We start from the raw sequence: 8982 nt of genomic DNA, 5'->3' as shown, positions 1-8982 counted from the left end.
ATGAGAAAATGAAGAAAGCATGAAAGGGAGTGTGATTTAGTGTAACAAAGAGATAGTAAATTTGCCAAAGAAGAAAAGGGAGTGATACCTTAATACAAAGAGCCCTTGGTAGTTTCTCCTCTACCCTCTCCTTCCACCAGGGAGAGCAGGCAGCTGTGCTGTTCTAACAACACTATTCATAATGCATTTTTAATAATATTTCTAACAACATGAGAAGCTTCTTTCAAGCAATAAAAGCTATCCACGAGCCATCGATCCCACGATAGCTCCATCCCCGAAAGTCTTGTTATATCTGTTGAAAACCTTGCAGAGCACGGATTGGACTCTTCAGCCACCTTAAAACTCACCAGTAATCCCCCCCAGAAGTTATCATCCTCATATCGAGAAATAGCCGATGACTGATGTGCGACTCCTAAGAGATAGCTTTGTTTTCCTGTTGTATGTTTTTTTCCTTCTAATGATTATTATTCCACTGGACCTCATTATAGTCATGCATAAGCCTGTGCAGCATGAGCTATGAATGACAGACAACACTATAACTTGAATCAAACATATGCTATCCAAAGCATAACCAAATTTCAGAGAAAGTGTGCATGTCAGGTTTGGCCACTTTCAGGGAACCTACGTCAAAGCTGCAGAAATATGACTGAGCAGCAGGGTAAGGGCCTGTATCCTAAATAATCTGTATTACAATTGAATCCTAAAACATTAATAACTAAGGTGACCAAATGTATTAATAGTTATTTTCTATAATAAATGTATTTTTGCTAACATGTTCGAACTATTATAGACACAAAGGCAGCCTTGAGGATGGAAAGGACAAAGCAGCCTTGTCCAGCCACAGACCACAGTTATTAAATAACTGACCAAGGGCTAAAAGGCAAGCCATAAAGAAGATAAGAAATCTGTTGTTCTGCTCTCTCAAAAATATAAAATTAAATGGATTAACAAGATCTTGATTAAAGTAAATATTACCAGATGATTAACAGACTGAGATCAGACACCTAAAAATAAAAAATCTTAGCTAAGCTGATCCCTTTACCCCTTTTCCCAGGGCCACTAAAATCTGGTTCCATCCAGTTCCAAAAGTTCTAGTGAAACAAAGAAATTTAAATAAAACTAATTAGAGATCAATTATTAGCATGCCAAATCAGCCATCTATAAATACTGGGCCCAGGGCAAGCAACAAATTGGACCTTTCCCAAAGCTCAGCAGAAAAAAAACAACTCAGCAAGCATCTCTAGGAAAGCAGAAATGCTTGGCCAGCAGACCTGTTCTTCCTGAATCCAAGGCTGGGCAAAGCATTGTCTTTATTAGTACCAATAAGTCTTTGCTATTGCATATCCTAATAAAGCTTTTGTGTTGTAACTGGAATGGTCTCATTGATCAATTAATCTCAATCCTAAACACAAGTCCAATTAAAAGGTAACATCCATGTTACTTGCTTGGCATATTAGCATGTTTATGCTTATAGCATTTTTATGATTAATGAGGCAACTATTTTAAGTGATGAAGTAATTAAAGACTATTTTTTCCCCACTGACAGCATAGATGATCTAATATTAGCACATTTACTGAGTACAAGACAAGGTTTTTCCCCCAGTCAGCATGGGGGGGAAAGGGGGAAGCCACTCATCTTACATTCAAATACAAGGAAATCTCATTAAATACATTGGCTATCATTAAACTGCTGCCAAAACAGCACGTACTCGTTAACAGAAACTGACTATGAAGTTGATTAAATACAGCCAACAGTGAGCATGACTATAAAACACATGTCCCATATTGGGCAAACATTTTGCTAGGAACCTTTTTGTGTGCGAGTGTGTACATTTGGCCCTTAAAAAAATTGACAGGTATTTCCTCCACAAGAAAATGGCACCAGGTCTCCCCCCAGTGCCAAAAAATTCATTTATCAGAAAAAGTTCAAATGACAAAATTCAAAGCACAAGAAAATAAAGAAAGATCTAAGCAGGGGACTACTTAGTAGAGGATGGGGGTAGGAGATGGAATATACCTAAGTTACATATGAAACATGCAGCCAGCTAAGCCCAGGGGTATGGGGCTGGGAAGGGGGAAAGGGAGGGGAGGGGACATGATGCTTACAAAGCAGAGAATATACAAGAGACCCTACACGTTGTAATAGGGAGATGGCTCAGAAAATACATAGTTACAAATAACAACATATGGGATGCAATTGCAGGGGTGGGGAAGAATCCAGGGTTAAAAGTCCTTGGAGACAATTCGATGCAGCGCCTGGGGGGTGGGGGGGAATCAGTTGGTCCCCTCTGTTTCACCTCCGACTGCCAGTTCAGTGGGGTCCCTGAACTGGTGCTATCCTGTGATGTGTTCTACATAGATGTCCCTCAACCATCAGATGGTGTTGGATGCCATGAGGTGCCATACCAGCTTGGTGGAGGGGCAGGATACATGATAGGTGCACAGGATGCTCTCTTTGCTGGGGTCTCATGCGCTGAGCTCCTTGACTATCACATTGTAACCCTGGCCCCTAAAGGGGTCCACCAGCAGCTGGTACTTCTCACACTTCCATTTTGGGCCTTGACAAAGGCTTGCCACCAGTTCTCAAAATACAATGATGACATCTAGCATAATGATGCACTTGCTGTCCTCAGTCACAACAACGTCCAGATGCAGCTGGCTGTCAAAGCATGGGATGGTGCAATTGATGGACACAGTTCCCACTGAGGCCAGGATGGCCTTGGCTAGTTGGTCCTGGAAGGTGCTGTAGCACAGCTGCCAGGATGTGGTGTGGGGCTTACAGGTGCACAGTAAAATGGGGAAGATTCTCTCCCTTGTAGCTGCAGTGTCAGCACCTCCTGTGGCAGTTCCTATACCAGATAGCATCACTGAGTGGCAGGCAGTTGAGGTGGGCACAGTGGATGAAGAACCAGTCCATAAACCACATGAAGCTCCCACTGAGCATGAAGTGGTTGCTTGCATCCCGCTTTGAAGTAAGCTTAAAGACCTTGTCCTGGTCAGGTTTTGCCCTCAGGTCACCAGTGTACTTTGCTTGGATGGCATCCTTCAGGAACCTCTCTAGGAGGGTCTTCATGTGGGGAGTCACAGTGATGTGCCTGGCACTGGGGGAGCAGTGACACTCCCAGCTCCTGGCACTCCTTGGTCCAAGTCCAGTTAAAGCTGATGCACTTTCTGAGGCAGTGCATGGCATTGCAGGCTCAGCTTCACAGCAAGGCGAAGTCCCCACCATCTGAGCTGAACTCTCCTTCCAGTGAGCTGCTCAGGAAGGTGGCCTGGTCACAGCCAGTGGACTGCCCTGAAATACTCTTGCAGGTGGTCTCCTTCAGGGTGCTGGTGGCAATGCTGCTCACCATCTCTGGAGGTGGAAAGCATGGATGATTACTGCAGTTTTGCAGAGGTTGCCTAGGTGGCGCATGTTGGCATCTCTCTGCCAGTAAGGGATGTGCAAGATCTCATTGGTGGCTTGCAGCAGCAGGTGCAGGCACTTCTTCAGCAGCTGCCAGGGTGTAGTTTTCTGTCATACCTAGGACAAGGAGACTCCAGCCATCCTCATAGCTCCTGCCCTTACCTCTAAGATGTTGTGAGCAGCAGCTCCAGCCAGGTGGTGTATCTCCAGCTGCTGGCAGCAGACTGCCGCCTTTGCTGCTCAGGGCCCAGCTCTTATAAGGAACAGATGGACCCTGTTCTCCAATCAGGCTGCCCTGCCTAATTGGACTTGCAGCCAGCTGCAGGCTGCCCACAACCTTGTGAGTAACAAAGCACACCTTGTGCTCCGCTGCATAGAGGTACTGTGATATATATATATGTATTAGAAATTAGGGCAGTCAAACAATTAAAAAAGTTAATTGAAATTAATTGTGTGATTTAAAAAATTAGTTGCAATTAATCACAATTTTAATTGCACAGCTAAAAACTCAAAATTATATGCAGAAAAACTCAAAGTTCAGCAAAATGATGTAGGTACTTTGTACGGTTGGGGATAGGGGTTGGGTGTGTGTATAGGAATTTGTGAAGGTACAAGGAGCTGTGAGTATGTGGGCTTTGGCTGTGGGTGTATGGGGTTTGGAGCCCAGGGAGGGGGGACCCCCATATACCCTGCCAGAATGCAGGGTACTGTTGGGCAGGAGTGAGAAACATCAGCGGGGCAGCGGGGGCTATGCCCCCCCACAATCATATTACCTGCCCCCCTACACACACACAAAGGTTTCCTCTTTTTTGAAACTGGAAATATGGTAACCCTACAAAAATGCAGCCTAGGGATGTACAAAGCAGTGCCCAGCAGGTGGAGGGGAAGGGGCAGTGGGAGGGGAAGGAAGGGTAAGCGGGGCAGATGGAGGCCCCCACCGTGAGGGAGGGATTGGGGCAGGGACAGGGGTGAATGGGAAGCCACACAATACCATGTTGTGCCTCCCACTGCCAAGTGGGCAGGTGGTGTGGCATGGCCAGTGCGCAGCTCCCAGGGCAAAGGCAGCAGGATGCAGAGCCCCAGCCTGCTGCCCACTTCTGCCCCACACACAAATCCAGGAGGCACATGCCGATGCCTCCCCCAGAGGTGCATGCAGTGGTAGGGAGCTGCCCCCCCCACCATGCCCTTGGACAAGCCACCTGTGGCTCTGTCCCATGACCTATCTGAGCCCCAGGGTCCCATTCACCCCAGCCCCTGCCCCACTCCCTCCCTCACTATGGGGGCCTTGATCTACCCCCTCCCCTTCCCTGCCCCCTGCCCCTTCTCCTCCATAGACTTACCTGCTGGGCACTGTTCTACACACGGCCAGGCTGCATTCCTGACTGTGTGCATGCTGTGGCTCCGCACCTGCATGCGGTGTCCTGTTATGGCACTGATATGTCAGTGCACCTCTAGTTTGTGGGTGGGTGGCCTCCCCACTCCTGCCTTCATGCTGCAGCTACTGGAAGCCCGCACCTGCGCTACTCTGCAGCTTCACTGCACTGCCACCGCTGCCCCGTGAGGCAGTCCGGAGGCAATGGTGATGGCGGCAGAGAGGTGCCGCAGGGCAGCCTTGGCACGGGCTCCAAAACCACATGCACTATTAATGTATTAAAAAAATTAATGTGTTAATTGGTTCTTGCCTTAATCACACACATTAACACTAATTAATTAATAGCCCTAATAGGAATAAATATTTTTGCAAAACAAAAAAATGTTTGTACTATGTATGAGTAGGTACCAAAGTCCTCATGCAATGGAAGGACAGTTTAGATTTTTGCAGGATTGGACCCTTTTAAAGTGCTTTGCAGCTGTGCACTTCTGTTTGGTCACAGCTGTAGAGCACTTTCAGGGGCTAGATCAAGTGAACATTATTGCTTCTGTCTGTGCTAAGTCCTGTTCTTCACAACAGCTTTCTGAGTGGCTGAAACCTGTCCTAGGGACTAAGGGGATGTTACACATTACACATTGACCATAGTACAGTAAGAGCTACGTTAGCCGGCACCATACAAGCTGGCATGCTCTATTAACCAGCATGCCAGCTTGTAAGATAAAACTGAAACTGCAAGTGCTCACCGTAGCGCTTCCGGTTTTGCTAAGCCCCAACGGCCCAGGGCAAAGCACCCTATGCTGCCGAGCCCCCACAGCCTGGGGCATAGCAGCCTGTGTAGGGCTCACCTCCCTATTCCTCAGGGCCTGAGGGAGGGGTGGTGATGCAATGGGAGGGGCAGCGACACCCTGGACACAGCAGGAGAGGCGGCAAAGACGCCTGTTCGGGCCCCTCAGTTAACTGGCATATTTTGTTATCTGGCATCCCCCATTCCCCATGGGTGCCGGATAACAAAGCTTTTACTGTAATCTGTGGAATGTTAAGCAGTATTAAAGTTTGAATGTGCTGTAAACAGTTGCATGTTAAGTGTTAATACTGTTTCTGATTTGCACAACTCTGAATTACTGCTAGAAGGCTGGTGAACCGGGGCGTAGCTAGGAGCCAAGATGTCGGGGATGTATTCCCTACTCTGGGTGGGGTCGGATTGAAGGGGTTGTAGCATCCACAGCATGGAGGCGGAAGGCAGAAAAGCACGAGGGCTGCAGCTTCCCTCCACAGGCCTCCTTGGACTCCTTTTATACCACAAGAAATCCTTCAAGTTTATGCAAAGGCAGATTAAAGTGTACTGGGGCCCTGGGCAAACACCAGATTGGAGGCCCTCTGCCTCCACGGGAGCTTGGCTACAGGGGAGGGACAGGCCCCTTCTCCTCCTGGTGCTGGCAGGAGAGGCTGGGTAGACCCTGCCAGGCTGAGGGGGGGCACATGCTGCCTCTTCTCCCTGCTGTCTCCCACACTCCCCTGCTATGGCCAAACACACACGCACACACACAGGCACACAGGCAGAGGCATGCACACAGACGGGTGCACACTCTACTCTCACTCATTCTCTGCACATGGACACACAGACACAAACATACTGTCCCTACCATGAACACAGACACATGCACATGTATGCACAGACATGCACATGTATGCACAGACATACGCACGCACACATCCAGACAGGTGTGCACTTTACTCACTCTCTGCACATGGACACACAGACACAAACACACTCTCCCTACCATGAACACAGGCACACATGCACAGATGCGTGCACACAGCAGTGCACACACAGAAACAGATGCATACAGATACACAGATGTGCACACATATGCGTGCAAACACAGATGTGCACACACACGCAGACACATTCACCTAACACTGAGACAAGAACTATGAAAAACAAAGTAGTGCAGTCCTCTAGCTGGACTGAAAAACAAAATAAAACAAAACCAAACAAATCAATATGGATATGCAGCACAGGAATAATCTTAACTTTAAACTGTATATTTCCCATTGACTGTGCCAAACCATCACAGCCCAAACCAAACTTGACTTCCCCACTCTTTCTGGCTTCTCTAAGAGCAAATATAACAAATGTTTTAGTTACCAAAAAATAAAAACATAGAAGTACATGCTCTAAGCAAATATAATTTTTCAAGGTTGAGAGATACAATACTGTCACAACATGCTTCTTTGCAATTGACTCTCTCTAATTTTCCTACAGAACATTTTCTTCAAGAGACAGAAACTTTAACTAGATACAGAAGTTTATGATAATCTTTTAATTAATATAATCTTATTTTCTTTTCATAGAGGTTTTTGGGAACAGTAACTTGATCATCTCTTTTTCAAGATACTTATTACTAATTCTTTAATAGTTGAAAACCTAAAATCTTAAAAAAAAAAATTCATTACTATGCAAATTATGCTTCCTCTATGCTTTTCCCAGTACCAACTAAACAAATCAGTGAGACTGACTGAAGTAACAGGAAATTTATTTCTTTAGACAGGTTAAAGCAAAAACTAATATAATTCATGCCGTGTTTTTTATTCAGTTCCCTGTGTAGCTGTTAGATCAGGTGCATCAACAGTTAGTTGTGTATGCCATGCTGACAAAATTCAGCTCCTAATTTCAAAAGATTAAACCATTCAGCGCAAGCATCTATTTACTTTGCCATGGCCTTTCTCTTATTGAACCATAAGCTTTCTTCCTAGCGACAAATAGTGATTCTCAGCCAGCACCCTGGACTGCCTGAAGGTGTGAGGGGATAAGCAGATAAGCACAGGCTCAGGCACCTCCCTCCCTGATCCCCACTGTCCAGCTTCTGTGCAAAAAGGTAAGCACAGTAAAAAAAAAAACGTAGTTTGCAATGGGGTGCTGCTCAATTCACAAAAGTTACAGAGTGGTGCCTTGAGTCTAATGAGGAGTGCCTTGAATCTGAAGTTGAGAACCACTGATCTAAAACAAGAGCTAGCAACCTTGGTCCACTTGAAATTAGGTCAGATTTCATAGCAAGTGGATTTTTCTGGAGGCAAGAAGAGGCACTCAAAACCAACTACCAGTTAATTGACATTGGGAGGGAGGAGGGGAGTGCAGGCAATTCCTAAAATTAAATTGCAGTGGATGTGCCCTATAAACAGGAATAAGAAACTACAATTAAACTGAATTAAATCTGGAAAAAAACCCTGTACTTGTTCTCTTTTGAAACTACATTATGGGCTCTGATTATTTGCACATGCATATATAGAGGGTCCAGTCCTGTATTCTTGTTCAGAAGAAACTCCCACTGGAAATCACACACTACTGAAGACAGGCTGTAGACATGTTTCAGGGTCACCAGATGCTAGTTTGCATTCAGATCTAAGTTATCCAGCAACTTACCAATTTTGTAAAAATCTAGTATGTGTAATTTATTGGCAGAGGCTGCCTCTTTGTGGTAGAATATTGTGTGAATTGTATGTTAAGTTTTAAGTATTGCTGATTTTACAATCTTGTAAAAGGGATTTCCTGTAATCGAGCCTTGTAACTTACACTTACATGTAAGCACTACCTTTAATCAGGTTGGTTAGTCTGATGGCCAGTGCAGGCTGGCTTTGCCTCCTTGCCTTGGGGAACTCCTGCAGCCAGTCCTTCAAACAACACAGTCCTTAAATTATACACAAAAATACAACTAAACCTTTCTGTCTTGTCCCAGAAACTTGAGGAGGAAGGCTCCGACTCCAGCAGCAAGTGACTGAACTCACAGCTTGCTTCGTCCTCCCCCTGATTACTCTCCTGGGACCTTTTTTCAGCTTCTAACAGGACACTCTCTCTCTATCCAAATGCCCTGCAGCTTGGCTATCTCAACACGGCTTCCCAGTCCCTCTTAAAGGGACAGACTGCCCTGTTACAGCCCTGATTTTGGGACTGTTTGGCATCTAAAATGCAAATTAGTTTGCACTGTTAAACATTAAAACCAATGTACAAAGGTGTGGACTCCAAAGCTGATGTTTCTTCAAGCAGCATTAATATATGTGTCTAAGTTACCTCTAGAAAAGAAGGGGTACCAATAGTGCCTCCTAACTCTTGTTAGAAATATTATTGAAAATGCATTATCAATAGTGTTGTTAGAACAGCACAGCTGCCAGCTCTCCCTGGTGGGAGGAGGAGGTTGGAGGAGAA

The sequence above is a fragment of the Crocodylus porosus genome, unplaced genomic scaffold (assembly GCF_001723895.1).
Source record: "Crocodylus porosus isolate Cpor-Errol unplaced genomic scaffold, CroPor_comp1, whole genome shotgun sequence".
NCBI classification, from domain to species: Eukaryota; Metazoa; Chordata; order Crocodylia; family Crocodylidae; genus Crocodylus; species Crocodylus porosus.
Note: the sequence above shows the minus strand (reverse complement) of the source record.